Genomic DNA, 22635 nt, shown 5'->3' with positions numbered 1-22635 from the left:
TATATTCATCTAATTTTAGAAATTCATACTCCTTAACAAGTGATTCAGAAAATATGTAAAACTGGTTTTTGTGTTATTTCATGTGAATATAAATCATGAATATCCAGTTAATAAAGTAAATATGTACTGAAAGAATTTGACCTATTTACTACAACTTTAAGAAATGTATCATTTTGCCCAACCAATGTGCCTCAGTAGTTGAGCATTGACCCATGAACCAAGAGGTCACCAGTGTGATTCTGGTCAGGCACATGCCTGGGGTTGCAGCCTCTATTCCCAGTAGGGCGTGTGTAGGAGGCAGCCTATTGATGCTTCTTTCTCATCAATGTTTCTATCTATCTCTCTCCCTTTCTGTCTCTCCGAAAAATCCTATTAATAAAAGCCTATGTGGTCGTCATGCCCCTCACGCCATGACACCCTCATACCGCAACGAAAGATCACCAAGAGACTGTGTGCACAAAGGGCACGCGCGGGTGGGTGGGGCTGCATGCGCACGTGGGTGGGCAGGGGCTTGACACTGCATGCGTGGCGCAAAGGCAGGGCCTGTGGCTCTGTGCAGCGAGGCTTGGGGGTCCCATGGTGCGGAGGCAGGACCCCCGGCTCCAGCCTACCTCTTTGGGGAAACCCAATGAGGAACCCCGGATGAGTGGGAGGGGCCTACCTCCTTGGGGCGATAGATCGCGGGGATCCCGCACTGCGAGAGGGCACAGGCCGGGCTGAGGGACCCCCCCTCCCCCCCAAGTGCACAAATTTTTGTGCACCGGGCCTCTAGTATATAATAAAATCCTGATATGCAAATTGACCGAAAAGCATAACAACTAGCGTAACGACTGGGCGTTATGACATGCACTGACCACCAGGGGGCAGACGCTCAATGCATGAGCTTCCCCCGACCAGCATCTGCCCCCCAAGAGGGAGGAGACTGGCGGGGGAGGGCCAGCGAGTGGGCGGCGCCAGGCCGCCAGCCAAGGTGGCTGTCAACAAGGGCCCCCAATCGCCCCGCCCACCGGTCGCCCCACAAATCGGCCCTGATCACCAGCCAGGCCTAGGGACCCTACCCTATATATTGGGAACAGTCTCTTAGATTTAAAAATTAAAACCTGGCAAGGCTACTCTAACACTGAAAAAAAACAGGATGATGCAGCAATAACATGCATGGACTCTGATCTGCACATTTTGTGGTCAGCCCTGATTCTGACACCTGTAACTGTGTGACAAAGCCAATTCTCTCTGCTTCAGTTTTTCCATCCATAAGATGGGGAAAATGGTACTACTGCCTCAGAAAAATCATGTTATGTACTACTTTTTATAATCAGGAGAAAAAAATGTAGCTGCCCATACAACAGCAAGATGCCTTTCACCTGAATAAAAAGCATGATTACTGGTGCATACAGCATCCTGGATTGCGAGAGGGGTGTCCAACTGCCGGTTTAGGCCCGACATTCCCCAAGGGGTCCCAGATTGCGAGAGGACACAGGTCTGGCTGGGGCCTCTAAAAGTAAATAATCTTGAACATAGAGAGTTTCTAATTTAAAAGTCCAATATATTATGCTATGGAAACATAAAAAAAACTATATTCATCTAATTTTAGAAATTCATACTCCTTAACAAGTGATTCAGAAAATATGTAAAACTGGTTTTTGTGTTATTTCATGTGAATATAAATCATGAATATCCAGTTAATAAAGTAAATATGTACTGAAAGAATTTGACCTATTTACTACAACTTTAAGAAATGTATCATTTTGCCCAACCAGTGTGCCTCAGTAGTTGAGCATTGACCCATGAACCAAGAGGTCACCAGTGTGATTCTGGTCAGGCACATGCCTGGGGTTGCAGCCTCTATTCCCAGTAGGGCGCGTGTAGGAGGCAGCCTATTGATGCTTCTTTCTCATCAATGTTTCTATCTATCTCTCTCCCTTTCTGTCTCTCCGAAAAATCCTATTAATAAAAGCCTATGTGGTCGTCATGCCCTCACGCCATGACACCCTCATACCGCAACGAAAGATCACCAAGAGACTGTGTGCACAAAGGGCACGCGCGGGTGGGTGGGGCTGCATGCGCACGTGGGTGGGCAGGGGCTTGACACTGCATGCGTGGCGCAAAGGCAGGGCCTGTGGCTCTGTGCAGCGAGGCTTGGGGGTCCCATGGTGCGGAGGCAGGACCCCCGGCTCCAGCCTACCTCTTTGGGGAAACCCAATGAGGAACCCCGGATGAGTGGGAGGGGCCTACCTCCTTGGGGCGATAGATCGCGGGGATCCCGCACTGTGAGAGGGCACAGGACAGGCTGGGGGACCCCCCCTCCCAAGTGCATGAATTTCATGCACTGCGCCTCTAGTTAAAAATAAACATATTTTTAAAAATATATCATTTAATTAAATGAATTTAAGTGCCCTTCTTTCATTTCTTTCTATTCCAAGCAAGACAGCTGGCAAGTTTTTTTGTTGTTTTTTTTATTTTTTATGTTTTTTTATTGCTTAAAGTATTACAAAGGGTATTACATATGTGTCCTTTTTCTTCCCCGCCCTTGAACACAAGACTTAAGGGAGGTGGAAAGGTGGACACTAACAAGGAAACCTCGAATATGGCTGAATGGAACCGTGTTTATCACTAACTAGTCAAACTAGTTGGTGTATTCACATGGGTTTGGGGGTTGCAAAGACAGAACATGAAGCAGGTAAGCTGCTCAACTGACAATCTTACTATCCCTTTCCTTCCTAGTAATACATCACATGTTCTGAGACTCTGGGCCAACAAGCAGATAAACTGTAATGCTACATCAACCTAACCGCATGTGATAATGCAGACAGGGAATTTAGTAGATGGGCATTCAGAGGCAGAGGTGGGTGACCTGGTTGCCTAAGTCCATGGATCCTGATGAAACACTGATAGAAAGATGGCAGCTGATCCATAAAATAGAAGGTAGAGTTTTCATAGGTAGGAAGACCTTAGGACTGCCTGCTTTATTTAATGTATATTTCACAATGTCTAAAACAGGAACATTTTATATCTCATTTTGAATCAAAACATTCTTATAAATTGTGCAATACTGAAAAGGTGAAATGCTTCTGATGTTTAAAACAGGCAAAACTGGTTCCATCTAAATCGGATTTCTTTCACTCACACTAAATTCAAAATTTACCAACACTTAAATGTACGCCTCTGTTACAAATATCAAACATCTAATTTATCAATACAAAAACTTAAAAGAAAAATAAGTAGAAAAATATGGCATAATCTTCTTTCCTATCATTGAAATGGCTTATCTACATTTTCTAAAAAATGGAACAATGACACAAAATACAATACCTTCTGGAAGTGTTTCTGTCAAATGTTAAAATAATGGGTCCTGAGAACAGAGTTCTGAAATAGCTCACAATCCAAACAATTCCTGAAAATTAAGAGAAATAAGTGTTACTTCAAGTGCATCTTATCTTTAAAAAAACAAATAGTATGTTTTACAACAAAATCCTAACTACTGACTAAAATAAACTAAACTCAGAAAACAAACAAGATTTATGGCAAGATAAAAATATTCTTAACTATACATGCTTTCCTTGGGCATAGCTGTTGACCAAATCTGATTTAAAAAAACCTGCATTATAAAATTATTTACCAAAATAGACTTGTTTTTATTACATTTTTATAGTAGTCAACAGAGAGTTTGAAACAACCCCCTTTTTTTTTTCTTGACCACTGGGAACAAAAGTTGTTAAACTCAGAATTAGAACCATCCTAGATCTAGAATGGCATCAACTTGTGGGAAAGTTTATACTTTCAGGAACAAAACAGTGGGTGAAATGTTTTGGGCAAGAGGCACAGTCTCCATTTAATACTGTGGTAGCTGAGGAAACTTCACATTGATCAGCAGGCCAAGGACAGTGAAGCTAGTTGGAGATAGAGAAGGCATGATACAAACTCCCTGGCTCCATTACAGCAGCATTCCATTTATATCAGTCACTGTCCTTATATCTGTTTTACATTTCTAGAATTCTCAATTTCTATCCTATAACCTATAACTTATACTCATAAATGATAGCTTAGCCCAGAAATAGGTCCATAAACCTGAACTTTAACCTCTCAAAATAAAGTAGCTATTTTACTTATTTCTTCATTTTACCAGTGGTCATTAGTCTCCCTAAAACCATACATGGGTACCAAATGTCTGAGAGATGCTTCCTCAATACCCTAGGAGGGAAGGCTCTTCAACCACTGTAACTCTAAGTCACTGTCTCAATATCTTGCTTATTGTCATTCTCCCTGTGAACTTTTCATTCATCTTTGAATCTCCCAATACCTAGCATGATGCAAGGTACAGAGCAGATGCTCAGTAATTGTTTTAATAAGCCACTGGATCTTAGAAATGTTATCAATTATTATACCATGCTGAAATAAAAAATACCATAAAAGAAAGTTATATGGTTCAACTACAAGGGACAATAGTTGCCTTTCTTTAAAAAAGAAACAAAAAAACATTTTTATTGATTTCAGAGAGGAAGGGGGGGCAGAGAGAGAGAGAGAGAGAGAAACATCAATGATGGGGGAGGAATTATTCATCAGCTGCCTCCTACACAGCCCACACTAGAAATCAAGCCCGTAACCCAGGCATGTGCCCTGACCGGGAATCGAACTGTGACCTCCTGGTTCATAGGTCGATGATCAACCACTGAGCTATGCTGGCCAAGCATACTTGCCTTTCTTTTAATTACTTCATTCTTTCTCTTTCTCTCTCTCATCTTCCCCCCGCCCCCCCACCTCAGTTCTTCATCAGCAAGACTTTTCAAGTAAAGGGTGTCCCAAAATTCACGCAAGAAGTAATTTTGATAGAAAACACAGGTTTATAATGAAAAATTGTAAATTTTTTATTGATTCATAAAGTATACAGTATAGGGTTATGTATGAAATAGCATATCGGGTAAATGGCCTCCACGGCTTTGCTGGCACATACGCACTCTTTTGTTGAAATTTTCCATGACCGTTTTGCATAAATGTGGCTGAATTTCGTTGATACAGAGCTCCATTTCCTCCATCAAGGCATGGGTGGTCGTGGGCTTGTTGGCATAAACCTTAGACTTCAAAAAATCCCAAAGAAAAAAGTCCAACGGCGTTAAATCCCATGATCTGGGCGGCCAATTCTGATCACCAAAACGGGAAATTACACGACCAGAAAATGACTCATGCAGTAATTGAATTGTTTCTCGGGCTGTATGGCATGTGGCACCATCTTGTTGAAACCATATGTCGTCCACATCCATATCTTGCAATTTAGGCACAAAAAACTGGATTATCATGTTGAGATAGCGAGCACCATTAACTGTTATTGCCTGAGCAGCCGCATTTTCGAAGAAGAATGGTCCGATGATGCCTCCAGCCAAAATTCCACACCAAACAGTGACACGTTGTGGATATTTTGCCCGATGTGCTATTCCATACATAACCCCTATACTGTATACTTTATGAATCAATAAAAATTTACAATTATAAACCTGTGTTTTCTATCAAAATTACTTCTTGTGTGAATTTTGGGACACCCTTTATCTATGTCAATGCTCTGCCAACCCCTATAGACAATTAGCCTAGCTGGGTAGCAGGTCTCTTTATAGGTGAATTGGGACTCCAGTCCTACTGTCTGAGGTCCTACACCCCATTGGCATGATAAATGGACATTAACACAAATCCCCTAAGCACATATTGGCAGCTCCTAAGCTACCCTCCATCTGCAGCAGGAAATGTCACTTATATGTGTAAGTCAAAATACTTAGAATCAACACTAGGGATTATCCACTTAATAGATTTTGAGTTTTTCCTTTTGATCAATATGTATTTTTTTAAACTAAGTAGTTACTAAAAATGTTTTTCAGAAATCAATATATTTATGAAAAATGCTAATCACACTTGTTAACTTTTCAAACTCTCACAATTAACTGTGAACTGCATGTCAGTTGGGCATGACTGTATCCACTTCATTTCCATGTCAGTTGTATTCATGACGTCCAATAAAGCATTGTCAGCAAAAAAAAAAAAAAAAGTATCAACACTAAAGGCACAATGTTCCCCAAACTTTAGAAGACAGAAAGTATCACCTTAAAGTAGAATTATAACTATTAGAAAAAACAAACACACAAACACCTTGAAGAGACTTCCTACTGCTTTAAAAAAAAATGTGTTGCTGTTTTTTTTTTGTGGGTTTGGGTTTTATTTTTTGGCCCCAAATCATTTCCTATTAGGACACTACTTTTTCAGCAGCTAAATAAAAACATCACCAAATCATTTTACGTAATAAAATTTAACCTTATTCTGACCTTCCACATAAAGCAAACAAACCTCTCTATCCAATAAGATCCCATCTGAACTATGTAAGGTGATAAATAATACCTTAATTGCTTTTATTTACATGACTTTGAAACTATTCTGGGCTGAAGTCACTGACTCAAGGTCACATTACAAAAAAGTAAAATGTATGTCCAGCCAGCATGGCTCAGTGGTTGAGCATCAACCTATGAACCAGGAGGTCACAGTTCGTTTCCCAGCCAGGGCATCTGCCCGGGTTGTGGGGTGTGCAGGAGGCAGCTGATCAATGATTCTCACCACTGATGTTTCTCTCTCTCTCCCTCCCTCTCCCTTCCTCTTTTTAAAATAAAATAAATAAATAAATAATTATAAAACAAGGAAAATGATGCAATTTACCCAGGAGGAATGATCTACTTAAGACAGTGTGGTAGCACCTTCTCCCTCCCTCATTAGGAGACACCAAATGCATAGTGCAATTAACAGGTACATCTCTATTTGAAATGTATTACATATAAACACATTAATTTTACAAATATAAATATATACTAAGACTATATATTTAAATAAGTTTATCACATATTACGGTTTCCTTATTAACACCAATCTGCCTGAATAGAGACAAATGACAATTCTATACCCTAACAACATTTAAAATCAAAACATGAAATAGGGCAATTCTTTTTTTCCAGTGTCTCATAAAAATTGCTAACAACTAAAATTCAGGTTACGAAGCTATAAAAATTTTAGGACAAGAACTGAAAAAACAGCATCCTAAGTACAGACAATCCCTGACTTTTGATGGTTCAACTTATCATTTTTTTCAACTTTACAATAGTGCAAAAGCTAAATGCATTCAGTAGAAACCATACATCAAATTTTGAATTTTGGTATTTTCCTGGGCTAGCTAAATGCTGTATGATACTCTCTCCCTTGTGACAATGGACAGTGGCAGTGGGCTGCAGCTCCCAGTCAGCCAGCTATCAAGGGTAAACAACTGATACTTTACAGTGTACTGTGCTGCCAGCATTTTTTGGATATTGTGTTTTGTTTTCACATCCCATCAGGTCTACAAAATGTTCATTTGTGTCTTCTGCTTCTAGTGGGAAAAGGAGGAAGGCAATGACTTTTGAGATGAAACTCAAGATAACTGCCCAACTGTAGGCTAATGGAAGTGTTCTGAGCACATTAAAGGTAGGTTAGGCTAAGTTATGGTGATTAGTAGATTAGGTATTGAATGTATTTTCAACTTACGATGGGTTTTTCAGAATGTAACACCATCATAAGTTGAGGAGCATCTGTATATTAAGAGTTTTTGCTTTTTTTTTTTTTTAACCTAAATAAGCATATGTCCAACTAATTTGCTTAGAGGAGCAGAAGACTTAACATGCATGTCTCAAAGCCAATAATGCCACATTAGTAAAACTAAGGAAGCACAATAAAATGACAGAAATTAACGACCATAGATTATAAGGGACAACATATATTTTTCAAAAACCTCAGAATATATCAAAACACACAAAAACAAGTTAACTCTACAAAATATTTTCCTTCAGTTTAGTAAAATTCTAACACAAACGAGGTATTATTGGCACTTGAGTTTACTGGAGAAAAGGGAAGGAAACTATAAAGAATGGAATCTAGGTTACACTAAAAATGTTTGTCATAATGGCACAAATGTAGAATGCCAATTTTTTTTGGTTTATTATAATATCACCAGGAAATTCATTTAAGAAGTATGTGTCCATTAAATTAGATAAATTTCCATTATTTATTTTACTACACAAGTACTTTTATACTACTCAAGCCAATCTTTTGCAATTTAGAAATGATTTAATGAAAGAGAAACAGTATTATAAAATTTATGCCTTTATACCTTCTCTCCCTTGGTAGAAGGGCAAGACCTTTATCGTGTAAATCTATAATGGATCCAAATTGTTTCATTTGATGCTACTCCACAAAAAACACAGGATGAATACATATTTAAGTACCACAATCCTAAATAAACTCCAATAATATGATGTTACTTTGTCTTTTCTAAATGAGAAATAAACACCTTAATTTCTCTTTATAAGTTAAGCCAATTTCCTTTGGAATTTCTCAGTAGTAAAATAAAAAATATTTTTAAAGATACTAGTTACTATTATGAATCACATGTAACGTTCAGTGACCATATCCTGTTTAGATATTTTAATTTTCTTTCTTTAAAAAGCAATTCAAGGTCTAATACAATATATCTACAGTTGACCTTTGAACAACATGGGTTTGAACTATGTGGATCCCCTTATACACAGATATTTATATTCAATAAATACCTGTACTATTTTTGATCCACAATTAGGATCTGTGGATGTGGAGGGCCAACTGTATGCCATTCTATATAAGAGACTTTAACATCTGTGGATTTTGGTATCCACAGAGGTACTGGAACCAATCCTCTGAGGATAATGAAGGACAACTTAAGTTTATGGGGAGTCAAAAGTTATACAGGATTTTCAACTGGGGGGGAGCAATTAGGGAGGGAGAAGGCACACCTAACCCCAGGTGTTGTTCAAGGGTCAACTGTAATCTGCATAATTATGTAACAGGCAATTCATGGTTCACATACTTTGAGAAGTATAAAAGCAAGGGGGCCAATCAAAATCTTCTAATATTATTTCCAATGTTCTTGGTTATATTTTTATCTGAATTCAAATTTTAGGTTGGTAGTAATTTGATGATAAAGATAACTTTGTTATTTCTCAAATACTTCCTCTGTCCACCCAAAAGACTGAAAGCTTTATACTCCTAAAGCTCATTGATTATGATCACAATTCCTAAGCTCTAATTCATCTACATAAAATTAGGATTTTCCTTTTCATGGATGTGTTAAAGCCTTTGCGTATTTTTAAATGGGCTACAACCTTGAACTGAAAATAAACTATATTAATGGCATCACTCTTACAGATCTCAAAGTTAAATAAAGAGATAGCTCTGAGTCTAGGTTTAGACACACTTAATTTTAACACAATGCATCAACCTCAGGTGAGCCTAGTAAATCCTGCCCACAAAGCCACGTGTGTGTGTCTTTCTATTTTTTCTTTTCCCTTCCTCTTCCCCATGAGGTTAATGAACAAAATATTACATTTCTTAAATATATTTGATGGTTTGGAGGTAAACTATCCATTAGTCTGTAAAAGAGGTACCTGAGTACTTACCAGTTGAGTATATAAAATTAAATCCTGGACTGACAGGGTTGCTTAGGTAACACTCAGAAAAGAACTATGTGACTCCAACTATAGGGAATAAGCCATAAACACTCCATAAAATCAAGTGTTATCTAGAGTAGACCATCTCTCCATTTGAAATACCTGCTAGAGAATATGTTAATTCACAATTCCATTTAGGAAATATTTTTCTTCCTCTCTCACCTGTTCCCCCACCCATCTTGCATTCAATTCCATAAATAGCAATTATCTCCCATTATAAAACAGTTGGCGGTTAAAACAATGAGCCAAGGAGGAAAGTACAATATTCTATAACTGACATTTACTGCATTGGCCTTGGACTTCTAATCTTTACCAGACGGGCACACAAATCAATCCATCAGCTCATAAAGGTGTGCTTTTTTAACCTCTAAAACAGATGGGATTGGCCAGAAGTGTCTGGCATGTCAAACTGCTAATCACTGCTGCCCTTTGCACAAAATAACCCACTTAAGTTGAGGCATGGTTGCACTGTAACCGACATTAGTCTGTGGGAAACCCATTTAACTGTCACACACTCCTGCCACTCCTGCTCTCCCTTAATTAAGCCTAATGCCTTATGCTTTGACCTTTTGTTCTAGTCTATTAACCCTATCTAGTACAAGTTCAATTATGCTAAACTAAAAACTTTGCTATAAAATATTAAATGCCATGCTCAAAAAATCGTAAGGAACATCCTCCCAACCCTTAGCTCTATGCACCTTGTTGCTCAAAGCATACAACAGTAAGACTTCACTTTTGGAGTGATACTGATTCTTAGAGAGTCTACAGTGGAGAAGAACCAAATTATCAATCTAGTCCACCGACTTTTTTTACGAACTGAAGCCCGAAAACACTAAATGACTCTCCCATTTCATGGCATCAGAGGAGCCTCATTGAATCTATCTAATCTCTAGCTCTAATCTTTTATTCTCCATGGTACCTCTGATTAATAAACTACCCAGCAGTGTATTATGGTTACTAATGTTTTCACCACAACTCATTACATTTTACCACGACTATACCACACACATAGATCTAAAGCAAAATAAACGGGGCCATCAACAGAGTTTAGAAGTAATTTTTTCCTTTCCTCCCCACACCAAAAATTTCTAGCCCCTCACTACTTTTTTTCTTTTTAAAAGTAGCAATGGTTGTTTAGAACTGCTAAATTATGCAACACTTAAACAGCAATATGCATGAAATACATTTTTTTCCCTGATGATTTATTTAAGTATTCAATAGGGCAAATGACTTAAGATCCAGAAAGCAATTACAAGTTGCTACTTAACCCCAATGGACAAATTCACAGCTGGTTATTGTTAAAATTATTTTTACACCTATATGTATATGGATTGCTGTTCACATTTATCAGAAGTCTAAAAAATAAAAACTTTAAAATTCACTGCAAAATGAAATGAAATGTAGTCCAAACTAGCAAGCTATTATCACAGGGGGATTTTTGTGTTAGTATATAATAATGTGTCTTATTATGTCTCTTTCCACTTCATATAACTACAAAACATTTTACTATTCTATACAATTAAAGGTCAATTAACAAAATAAAATTTGGATTTCTATGTATAACTTGTTAGAAAAAGCATATCAATTTTACATTTTCAAAAAATTTAAAGTCAGATTTTAATTTCATATTTTTGGCTGACTTCCCAAAGGCCCAATGCCTATTTTCAAATATTAACAAATATTGTCATTTTTGCCTTTAGCAACTTGGAACCATACAGGTTAGCGCAATTATAAAATGGAAGAGATAATAGTTTTCAAATGAAGTATTATTCAGAGTTGTGATGAAATGATGAATAATTTTGTCATTGGGACAAAATTCACTACTTTTTAAGAGGAAAAAAGAGATTGTGGTACAAGAGTTTAAAACTCAAAGTGAATGTGTTCATGTTATTAGAATAATGCCTTCAAAGGAAAGTATCTATTGGAGGAACATACACAAAGATGTATAAAATGTAAAGCACGCAGATGGATGAGTAGTCAAAACTAAAACAAACACTTGTAGCAGCAAAGCAATGATTTAGAGTCTCATTTGCATTTTTTTAGTGCACTGGCAAATAATGTTAATTTAAATGAGACATCATGCCTTAGTTATAAGAGTCTGTTCATGAAAATAGAAAATAAGTTTGCATCTCTGCTGAGGAATTCAACAGTGAAAAATTCATATTAATGTATAGAATTGATGCACTCTATAACATATTGACAGGCAAAGAAAGAAAAAGGCAGTTTGGATACTCAGGATATGCACTGATGAAAGCACAAAGAAGGATATACTACACTAGAGGCCCTGTGCACGAAATTCGTGCACGGTTAGGGTCCCTAGGCAAAGAGGGCCGATCTGCAGGGCAACTGGAAGGGCGATTGGGGGCCCCAGCTGGCACCCACCTTGGCTGGCCTGGGACCTGAGGGCTGGGGGTAGCTCCTGCATTGAAAGTCTGCCCCCTGGTGGTCAGTGCGCATCATAGCGACTGGTCATTCCACTGGTTGTTCTGCTGTTAGGTTGATTTGCATAGTAGGCTTTGATTATATAGGATAGTGTTCTAAGTTTTTACTCTTTACTGAGGACAATAGTCCATTAGTCTATATATCTTCTTTTCCTATGACTTATAAGCATGTGACTACACAGAAAAATATATGAACCATGAGAAGAGATGGTTTTTCTGTTTACAAAAGACATCTACTTCCACGCAAGCAAAATTAAGTTTAGTAAAAAAACTTTGTCTTCACAGAACAAGAAAATGGGTTAAAGATATTTTAAGAGCATTTGTTAAATCTCAATGCTGTAAATATATAACCCAGATAATCTATACATTTTCTTTAGCATTTGAAAATTGCTAGTCTGGAAATTTCTGAGCTCCATTTTAAAATAATTTTCTCTTCTGCCTTAGCATTATTAATCTAGTTGAACATGACAGTGTTCTAAAAGAAAATTCACCTCTAGAAAAGAACAAATCTCAATTTATAAAAAATAACAAAAGGGCTTCATATACTAAAGTCCTATAACTTACTGGTTTGAATCAAGTCATTCTTGATACCCTCTAACTTTTAAGATTATTGAATGTCAAAATTTACTCTAAACATGAGATTTGAGAGGCCCCCCTCCTTCCCAACTCGTCAAATCCAATGCCATTAAATGTGTCAAACTGGTGGATTCTTACGACAACTGGAAGTGACTAAGGAACCTGACTATAAGATTCTAGAAATATTTTGTTTCATTTCCTTAAAAAAAATTTAAATGCCCCCCAAAGATTCTGTTGACCATGTTTTCTATATTATAAATTGAGTGTTTTTAAAGAAAGAGCATTACAAAATAATCCCAAGTGCCAAGTAATTATAATGTCACCAACAGTTAGGTTCAGTTGTCCCTTCATAATTAATATGCCTGTAAAAAGATGATACATTTTAAGGAAGGAATATTATTCCTTTTAGAAGTTCTAATTTAAATACATTAAAGAAAAAAATGTAGAACAGCAGCTATTATGCACAACTTATACATAATAATTAGCAGCTATTATATATAAATACACAGAGGCTCCATTCCTGACTCTCCCCCCGAAAAAAGCCAGATTTTCTCAAGAGCTGGCACAGGTACAGTGCAATTCAAAAATGTTTATAACAGCCTTCTCTGTGCCAGGCAACTACAGCACGGACAACACACTGATGAATATACTCCTATTCATGGGGCTTACCCTTCACCGAGGAAGACAGACATTACACTAAGCAAGTGTGACCATTAATTACAATGAAGAGAACCATGAGAGACAAATCGGATCTTGTTAGAGGCTTGGGGACTGTCTCAGCATCTACGCTCTCTTCCCCACTATCCCATAAGTGGGAATATTTCTTTCCTGTTTGTTTAACCAAGGTCAGGAATGTGGTCTGTCTGTGGCCCACATAAACAGCTACCATTAGATCTCTTCTCTCTTGCTTGCTTTCTAGGGGGTAGATCTAGAGGGTTGGTTCAGGGCACATTATCAGCAAAGGTCCACACAGTGGCCTCTCATCTTGTTACCTATTCATAGGAAAATACGGGAATGGGTTCCATAATCTTCGCATTATGTTCCAAATTAAACCCAAAGACCCACTCACCTCCACTAATGGTTTTAGGACATGACTTTTCAGTAATAAGTAGAGCTGGCCTGTGAGTATTCTGATCATACTAGTTGACTAAAGGTACCTGGCTCTGTTAATCTACAAAAAGAATTTCCCCTGCTGATTTTTAAAATAGAACTATAAATGTGTATACATGCAGAAACAAAGCTGAGGAACAGATGTTCACGTGTACTGTAAATTTTTTTTTAAATTCTCAGCCTAAAAAGTACATTCCAAGTACCAGAATATCAAATAAATCATAAGACTGTTCTGAAGACCATGTTTCAATAGCATGCGAAGAAAACAGGCTACAAAAACAAGGATGATATAATTGGCCTTTTCTAATCTCCTTCTTAAGAAGGCACAGTCCTTCTGGTCATCATAGATCCTTCCTATGTGTTTGCTTGGACTACTCTTTAACACCTGAAACACAAGCCCCTCATTCTGAGACTGATTTAGTGAAAACCAAAAAAGTGTGAAATAAATTAAGACTTGGTTTCTTATCCTGGGTTTACCCAACTGCTAGCTATATGAGTTTAAGATTTATTTAAATTCTTAGGGCTCAATTTCTTCCTGTGTAAAATGTAGACAATAAATGTTTAAGAAATTGTTAATTACCAACAATAATAAAAATGTGAAATTAATCATTTACCTAACTGTATCACAAGGATACCCTTAATAAAAATAAATAAAAATAAAAAAAGGATGAGAAATTGAGAAGGAAAAATAGGGGGAAGAGGAAACAAAAATAAAGAAAAAAAAGACCAAGAAAAAAAGGTGTATCAGTACTAAATGGTAGCATTTATCACTATTTAGTATACAGTCCACACCAACCACCTATCCTATGTGCTTTTCATTAAGCAAGATGCCTCTATAAATTGACTTGTTTAATAATGGGGAAGTAGAACAAGGTACCTCTGAGACAGTATGTTTAAACCCAGAGCATCCATATCAAATTCCCTTCCAACCAAAAAACCTAAGGTTTCTATGAAATTACTTCAATTTGTGAAAGCCCAAGTCAAAAAAAAACAACAACTATCTATAATAATAAAAGAGTAATATGCTAATTAGACCAGACAGCCGAAAGACCTTCCGGACATAGCCAGGACTGCGAGGGCCAAGGCAAGCCACTGCGGCTGCAAGGGCTGAGCCCCTTGCGTGAATTTCGTGCATCGGGCCTCTGGTATATATATATATAAAAGTTAAAAAAGAAGAAAACGTTACAGCAATTCTGGTCAAGCATGGATTAGCAAGATAGGTAAGAGTAACATTTTACTAACGAAGTGAACAATGGGGCATTCGCTGCTTGAGTTTTGCCTGAATAACACTGGACAGTGGTGAATAAAAAAACTTCGATCTTTAATCCTTGTCTATTTTAATTAAACTTTTAAAAAGGCATGAATGGATTAAAGAAAGAATATTTTATTTATATATATTTATTTATATATATATATATATATATATATATCTGAACTCCAGAAATATATATTTTCCCCCAGACTGTTCACTAAAACAATATCTCTCTTATTTGGCTAGATACAATATATTATCTTAATAAATCATAGTAAAACATTTCTATGCAGCTTTTATACAAACACTTTTGTTTATCCAACATTTACTTGGCAATTCAAAAATCCAAAGCTCACTAGAAAATATTATGTATAGGAGACTTACGTCTCCAATATAGTTTCAATTTGACTATACCTTTTAGTGTAGAGGGAACCACTCAGCTTGATTCTTTTGGGTTCAAAATTCCATAAATTTTAAATGAGGCAAGTAAAAAGATTTGGAGAGATTTATAACCACATTTCTCATTACCTCAACAATAAAAGAACATGCCTGATGTGTACTTTAAAAATACTTTATGCTACACACCTCCGTATCTCAAAAATCTTTCTTCACCATGGTCTACTCCCAAAATGAAGCCAAATACTCCTCATCTCTCTATTTCTGCTTCCCTCTGGTAAACTACAAATGCACTATCAATTTCCTCTTTTTATTGCAAAACCTAGCTTATTAGTATAGGATAGTCTTTAAAATAAAATTATTGTGGATGAAGACAGGGCAATAAAAAAAATCACATAAAGAATTGTAATAGTCAGGAGGTTTAACTTTTCAACCAAGAAGAGCTATGGCTCTGAATTTGCTACAACTGCTCCTTGAAGTAGGCAAATATAATTAGCCTTGGGAATACCTGGATTAAGACCATGACAAGCTATTTTAATGAATTATATCAAGAAACAGTTGCTTTCTCTGCCCCAAAGAACACTATGGTAATTCTGTGGTACACTTCACAGAGGTTAGCATTGCATAGTTGCTCTTGGTGAAGACATTTCCCCAGTAAGCACAGGGAGCAGGACATCAGCTCTGACAACTGACATCAACTGCTGCACAAATCATATATTGGAAGGATATCCTTCCCAGCAAGACTGGTCTGAGAATCCAGGCTAGGTAGACTATGTGCTGCATGAGTTCTGTGGCCATCAGACTGCGAGGAGGGTTTTTTGATGACTTTCTAAAAATCAAAGAGAGACTGCTTTTCTCTTCAAATGATGGCATACTCTCAGGAAAAAGCAAATTGTTATCAATGAAATTAGCTTTGTGACCTCAGGCAAGTTACTAAGGCATCTCTCAGACTACTAGTAGGTTTCTTTACCTGTAAAATAGAGAAAATGATACCTATCTGTCACCGGGGAACTGTCAAGTGACCAGCACAAAATCATCTTCCTTTCCCTGCTCTTCATCCCAATAAAAAAGGCTAAAGGCAAGTAACTAGAAAACAACTGTTTTATAGTTCAAGTTTTTACCCAATCATCTCTACTCTCCTTTTAAAATAACAGGCTTGAAATCTTTACTGCTTATTGTCAACAAGAGCATATATTGATGTATAGTCAGAATTTCTGAATTTAAAAATCAAATCTTACTCCGTTATACAGATTCTATGGATGTTGCCCAGATATATAAAATGATGCTCCTTTTATCTGTATCATATTGTTTTAGTAGCAGAATCTAAGCTAGAAAAGTATGTGTGAATAACAAAACAAAAATACTTTTAAAATGCTTTTCAAAAATCAAATTTGAACCTACATGACCCATTGTGCAAATATTCCCTTTAGGGGTAAAAATATAACTGATTAATTTATTTTGAAGATATTTCTATATTCCATTTGGGAGTGTTTCACATGTTTTCAAATAATTTTTCTGCACTTTTTTCTGTCCTCCTTCCATTCCTTAATTTGTCTTTTTTCCACTGTATAAATCTACCACTTTATTGTAGAACATTAAAGACTGCATTTCAAAAAGCAGTTGTAATCCTTTAAGCAATTCACATCTCTTGATTTTTAGATAAGATTCCTCAAGAGAGAAGTCCCATTTTATTCTGAACTTCTGACTCTTCAACTTTTATTGTGTCCTGTTACATGTCAGGCTCTTATCTATATTGTCATTAAATCACCAAAACAATTATAATACTATTCTCATTTTAAGGTTGAATATAAATGCAGTTTCCTACTTACTATCGCAGTGCTAAATTATCATTTGATTTTTTAAATTCAGCAACATTAACATGTTCACGTTAGTACAGTAGAGGCAAATTCAACAATTAAAAGCACACAACTACAAAAAACTAGCTTACCCACAAAGAGGCTTAAGTTTTCCTCTTATCTATTTTAGCTGTTAAAGAAAATAAAAGTAGAATAATCAAAGCACACTACTAACAACAAAAACTTCTAATTCCTTATTTCCCGAGTTGTTCTCAACCCATTAGTAAATTATAGATTTGAAAACAAGGAGTAGCCTTGAATTATCATTTAACAGGTAACTAAAAAATGACTTTCTTAATTAGAAGTTCAAGGGTGAAAGACTCCTTTCCACCAAAGCTCTGAATAAACACCAACATCAGGTCAATGAGAATTGTCCTAGTCCCCATGGTATCTTAAGCTGATGACTCAAATTCCCAACAGGCTTCCAGTTTAAGATTTCTTGAGACAGTAGGCTTAGTCACACGAATGACCTGGAATTTCAGTCAAATAAGGGTCTCTTCCTTCCATTCTTAAATGTATTTTTGCTAAATGACACAAAGCTAAAGAGGAATATGGGTTTTAATTTAGAACTTTATTCAGAGGCATACAAAGAATTCAAAACATAACTATTAACCCTGTCAGAGAAGCAATTCTATTTCCAAGTTTCTTAACAAAATGTTTTTTTATTCTAGCCCTATTTATTGAAAGAGGGAGGAAGGGAAGGAGGGAGGGAGGGAGGGAAAGTGGAGGGAAGAAGGTGCGAAGGGAGGGAGGGATGATGGTTGGTTGGATGGATGGATACCACAAGCATCTTCCTAGCTGAAGCTTCAACAAATTCTGGAGTTCTTAAATTTATTTTGACCAAAAAACAAATCAGATGAATTATAATTTCTTTAATAGGTGATTATCTATAAAATTATCTTCAAGAACAATCCATGTTAAAATCTGTTACAGCCTTTTAAAAATATCTTAATACTAAGTAAACAGAATGAGTCCTTTTTACTTCATATCTCCAAAAAGTGACTTTTTTCTATATCTGTGAGTTGCCAGTCTTCCAAATTCTTCAAATCTGTTTCTCACTATATTGCTTCTAGTTTTAGTCTAAATGTTATCTCCAGCATGGTTCAAAGTATTAATTTTAACAAAATCCTAATATAGTTGTAAAACGTGTAACATTTACATTTTCCTCATTCTTGTTCTTCTCAATATTTTACGATCTTAAAAAACTTATCTTATGTTCCTAAAATACCACAAGTTTTGTAGTGCTTTATTTTTACTATTTGCAAAATAGTATAGGAACCCATTTGAATTTGCATAATGCAGTGTGTACTATATATAAATGACAGCAATTAGTATAAGGTCCTACTTATCTCAATCCTTATATTTAGTTTGAAAAAAATAAAACCACCCTTTCTGTAATTATTTACATCAAATATCCTATTATCAGATATCCCATCAAAGAGTTCTCCAGTTAACCACCCAAACCTCAACATTCTGTTTTCCATGTTCAAATAAGACCATTGGAAAATACCAGATCTTAAAAAGAATAATTTAAAAAAATCTAATATTAATTCATTTTTTCCCCAAACTATAATTTCTGGTTCTATTCTGGCAACCAATGTTGATCCTCTGTTAGATATATTTAAGAGAAATTTAAAAAACAAAGTGTACAATGCACAAATGGGAAATTTGTCATTGCTCCCCCTCAAACAACCACTATTTATGTCATATTGCTGCTCTTATAAAAGGGACTGCATTACCATCAGCAATTCATGTCCCTGCTTCAGCATCAGATGCAAACAGGATACAGAAACAAGATCTATCTCGTTTACTTTTTGTTCATTGCAACCTCTGAACATAATCCTCAGTTCCATTCCATCAGCCTGCTTCATCATCTGACATGCCTGATTTTTACCTTCTCAAGTCTTAGTGACTATCCTGGTGTTATATTTCTCTGATTGTTGTGTTACCTAAATACTACAGAATGAGTTTGCTCCCCACCCCCACAGTCCCTTCAAAAAACTTCAACTTAAGGATATGCATCTTGAACAATTCAATTCAGGCCTTTGAACTCATTATCCTGAAAGTGCCCCCCCCCCCCCTTCTGTTGAAAATGTTCAACTTTTCAATAGTAATCAAAAGTTGCTTTTCATAAAAATATTTCTCCAGTTGGAAGACATGGGTACAAAGGACTTTGTTAGAAGAGCAAATGCTTTTTTCCCCAGTCTTCATCCATGTAACAGTAAATCATTATTAAAACAAAACAAAATCTACCCTAACTGTGTATCAGCCACGCCACATGGAGTGGCATATAGAAAAAGCACAAGAGTAAAGAACCTTCACCCCCACCACAGCCAAGAATAGAAGCAACAAATGAAGAAGGCTTTTCATAGACAAAAACATCCAAAGATGTAGCAGCTATTTATTGTAGAAAAGGAGACGAGAGCGAGACCAATAAAAAGAGAGGCTTAGCATAGACTAGAACTCCTTCTTCTCTATTAACCTACACTTTAAAAACTATTCCTGAAGTTTAAAAGGCAAAACTGAACCTATCAAAATTTTAATTAAACAAATTTTCTTCATAAAAATGAGATGTTTTGAACTTATTTTGGGCAGAATTATCTTTTAACCTGATACACAAACTATTGTTTTTAAGTTGCTTACAATCTTAAAGTTTTAAAACTAAAAACCTAATTCCTTTAATGTCAGATATCCTTAGCCACGCTAGTTTAAAATTACTTCTATGCCAGCATCTTCTAGTACTGATTTGCAATGGAATCTGTATAATTAATAATAACATTCTTCCCTCTAATAGTTCCAGAGAGCCAAGGATGACATCTCCTTATCTCCCTATTTATTCCACTGGATTGACATGTTTTACCTCATCTGTCACCTTCCATAGAATTCTGCTTTCAGATATGAGTTAATTCATTTTTAGTTGTCCTCAATGTTCTAAAATAGTGATGTTTGACAGAATTAATACAGTGTTCTAGTTCTCTCTGTTCGACTCGTATTTAATTAAAGATCCTGGAGGCCTTCTTTTTCTCGGGTTATAGCATTTAACGAGGAACATTACTTCCTCCATGGACAATATAAGCCACGTGGCAACAAGGCTGCCTTCCTAAGGTTTCCCATTTAACAGATTGCTTTATTATCTATAAACCACCAACAAGGCAGATTACCACTTTATTTCACGTTGATTTTACTTTTCGCATCTCTGAACCACAATTCTACTATAGCCTACATTCTCTTTTACCTTTGAATTTCCAGAATTTTTTGGAGTTTTAACATTCCCTTATATTTTTATTTTATCATTGCTTTTGTTTCACCTGGACCTCAAGGAGTCCGAATGGAATTTAGATTCTTGAAGATTTCTTGGATCTCTGGTAACAATGCAGAAAGTCTTTAAACAATGAGAGCTACCTTGGGACACAAACTGAGAATACCTGTTTTAAATTCTTCTGAATTAATATCTTTTGGAGAACAGCCCACTCAACTTAATATGTCATAGCATTCAATTCTAAAGGTAGCACGGATCATTTAAATTGACACTTGCTATTTAATACACAAATATTTGTTCTCTTGGATGGCCTTTTGTAAGCTAGCACTTCTTAATCATTTTTTAGGTCTATTGGAACCACAAGAGACGTCAATTTAAGCAAACTTCAGGAGCAATAAACTAACAAACAGACTCTAGGTGGTGGTATAGGTTATATTTTATCTGGATGTTTTGCTCTTAAAACTCCAAGAGTCAGAAGAGCCTTTAGCTTCTTTTAAGACACTTCTTTATTGGGAACTTACAATGTTTTAGGGTGTTTAAATTAGTAAAATCCAAGTTCTGCATAGTTCAGAGACACATGCAAGAAGTGGGTCTAAAGCAAGGTGTAAAATCTGGTTTTCAACTACCTCAAAAGCACTATAGAGAATTCATTTGAGTAAAACCAACCATTTATATTTTCATTTTTATTTTTCTCCCCTCACATACCTCAGGCACTTTCAGAGGTAAGTATGGAAAGGGGTCTTTCCCCATGAGAATATATAAAACAGACTAGAGTAACAATTCTGCAGCCTGCAGGGCAGTAGCTGTTCTACTGACTGGCCCTTCTTTGTCTCCAGGAACTAATTCCAGGCAGAGAAAAGTTACTATTGGTCATGAAGCCACTAGCCTCTGAACCAGTTAAACCCAATCCCCATTACCTAATGGCTGGGCAAAACCAGTGCAAGTTACATTTCAACATACTACAGGCAGCAACCCACATTAGGTGCTAGGCAGTTGAAGCACCATTTGTTTAAAAAGTCCACTTAGTTCAGTCTCTTCAACAAAGGTAGCAAACTGGTGATTAAACATTGAATGATCACATCAGGAAGATGCCACCCACTTGCTAAGCCTATGATTCACTAATAAGCAGGTTCAATGCAATTCATAACTTTAAAGAATAAACTTCCAAAGCCCTTTACTTCACAATTCCCCCCCCCCATAATATAAAGAGCATTTATCATATATAACCCGATAACCTTTTTACTTTGGATACCTATAGACGGTCTCTCTTCCTCTAAAGACAGAACAATCTCACATTTAATCATTTACATTACTGGAGACAAACTCCAACTTAGTTGCACCGAGTAAAAAGTCCTTGTAGCTGGGAACGTCTTAATTTTTTTCCAAAATACAACGTCCTATTAAAACAATATTTTAAAAACTCACAAGTACTTATCATTCTGTACTTAGTTACTATCTTCACAACCCAATTTAGTCACTAAGGAGCTAGAAGGTAGAAACTCCTGTAATGCTTCTGAGATCAACATGTGTCACCGACTCCCAGCTTGTTCGCCTCTAAGACACAGTAGATTCCTTTGTTCCTTCAGACTGAGCACCAACTGGACTACAATTTGGAAACTACTCTGGGAAAGATGGGAGAATGCGTAGACGATTTCCAGGGACACCCTTCATAAAACAACAGTCCCGAGAAGAAGGCAGATGCAGGAGGAAAGAGCAGCAGCCTCCCAGGACTCACTGAACGCGAGCCGGGGTTCTGGCTCCGGGTAAAGTGATGGCTGAGGCCTCGGGTCCGAGGAGCCTGGCCCGCAGGAGGGCAACGACGAGGACCGACGACCCGGCCTGGGGCTCCGGCGGGGCCAGGGCGCCGTCCCTTTCCCTACTGGCTTTTCCTGTCCGGGAATCCCGCGAGCACCGAGCAGGGAGGCACCGGCGAGAGGCGAGGAGCTGCGCCCGGCGCCGCCCAGGACGCCCTGGGCAGCAGGACCGGGCGGTGCGAGGCGAGAAGCGCCCGAGGGGGCAGCGGGGCGCCGCGACCCAGGCCCGGTCGCCCGGCTCGCGGGACGCACGGCGGCCGCCCCTCGACCTGAGACTGGCACGGACCGGTCGGCGAGCCCGGGCCCAACCGCACAACTTGCCGGCCCCGCGCCCGGACCCCGAGGAGTTCCCGGTAGACGCGAGCCGGCCGGAAGGCGGGAACCCCCCGGGAACG

General features: G+C 37.4%; 1 protein-coding gene across 4 annotated transcripts in view; it reads right to left on the bottom strand.

The window, feature by feature from the left end:
- NRIP1 (nuclear receptor interacting protein 1) overlaps positions 1-22635 on the bottom strand; it is a 107739-nt gene that overhangs the window by 83760 nt on the left and 1344 nt on the right. The window contains exons 1-2 of one of the 4 annotated variants that reach the window (XM_006096323.3): positions 22162-22442; positions 3310-3391 (exon numbers count right to left, since the gene is read on the bottom strand). The gene's annotated coding sequence lies outside the window, so the exon portion shown is untranslated. Of the gene's footprint in view, positions 1-3309; positions 3392-5918; positions 6562-7542; positions 7564-22161; positions 22443-22635 lie in introns of those variants that run through there. The other 3 variants (XM_023760200.1, XM_006096324.3, XM_006096322.3) reach the window with 3 other exon arrangements.

This window comes from Myotis lucifugus, unplaced genomic scaffold (genome assembly GCF_000147115.1).
Source record: "Myotis lucifugus unplaced genomic scaffold, Myoluc2.0 scaffold_175, whole genome shotgun sequence".
Taxonomy (NCBI): Eukaryota; Metazoa; Chordata; class Mammalia; order Chiroptera; family Vespertilionidae; genus Myotis; species Myotis lucifugus.
This window is presented reverse-complemented; position numbering and strand designations above follow the sequence as displayed.